The sequence below is a fragment of the Mandrillus leucophaeus genome, unplaced genomic scaffold (assembly GCF_000951045.1).
Source record: "Mandrillus leucophaeus isolate KB7577 unplaced genomic scaffold, Mleu.le_1.0 Scaffold731, whole genome shotgun sequence".
Classification (NCBI taxonomy): domain Eukaryota; kingdom Metazoa; phylum Chordata; class Mammalia; order Primates; family Cercopithecidae; genus Mandrillus; species Mandrillus leucophaeus.
The window spans coordinates 102,245-103,213 of NW_012107931.1; positions in this window are offsets into that span (position 1 = coordinate 102,245).

Sequence of the window (969 nt, forward strand, 5' to 3'; positions counted from 1 at the left end):
TTGGGAGGCCTAAGAAGGAAGATCACTTGAGCCCAGGAATCTGAAGCTGCAGTGAGCCATTGCTCGTGAGATTGTGGACCTGTGATCCTACCACCAGCCCACCTGGTTCCAACACCCCCTCCTCTATGTGTGAGAGGGAGAGAAGAAAAGTGAGGGAGAAAAGAGAGGTAAGCAAAGAACAGAGAGGAAAAACTGGAATTAAGAGGAAATTGGGGGAATTAAACAGAGGAGAGGGCATGGATCCAAGGGAGTTGGAAGAGTTGCAGCTTGTGGATTAGTATGCAGTGGAGGAAGAAGGGTTGTTGGAAATCATTTGGGAGGTAGTACAACCAGACATGGATGAGAGTGACACACACGATGAACTAAGGCATCTGGAAGCTGGCTGGGGTGCCTGCCAGCAGGTATTGTGTATTCCTACATAGCTTGGGTCAGCTGGGTGAATGCAGTTTTCTGCATTCACCATTTCTCACAGACTAAGTCACTCATAAGCAAACGTGCATTCACATTACACTGACATTCTTCCCTAATACATCATTTGCATTGGAATAAAGTATGGTTTTCAAACAAGCTGGTATAGCAAAACTGACTGCATAAATTATGTGAGCACAATGCAAGTAATTCTTTATTTTATTTTATTTTTTGCAGAGTTTCACTCAACTTCCAGGCTGGAGTGTAGTGGCGCAATCTCTGCTCACTGCAACCTCGATTTCCCAGACTCAAGCGATTCCCCTGCCTCAGCCTCCTGAGTAGCTGGGATTACAGGCATGTGCCACAATGCCCAGCTAATTTTTGTATTTTTAGTCGAGACAGGGTTTCACCATCTTGGCCAGGCTGGTCTCGAACTACAGAACTCAGGTGATCTCCCCTCCTTGGCCTCTCAAAGTGCTGGGATTATAGCATGAGCCACTGAGCCCAGCCACAAGTAGTTCTTTTCTGATAAACACTTTAACACTGAATGCAAAAAAAAAA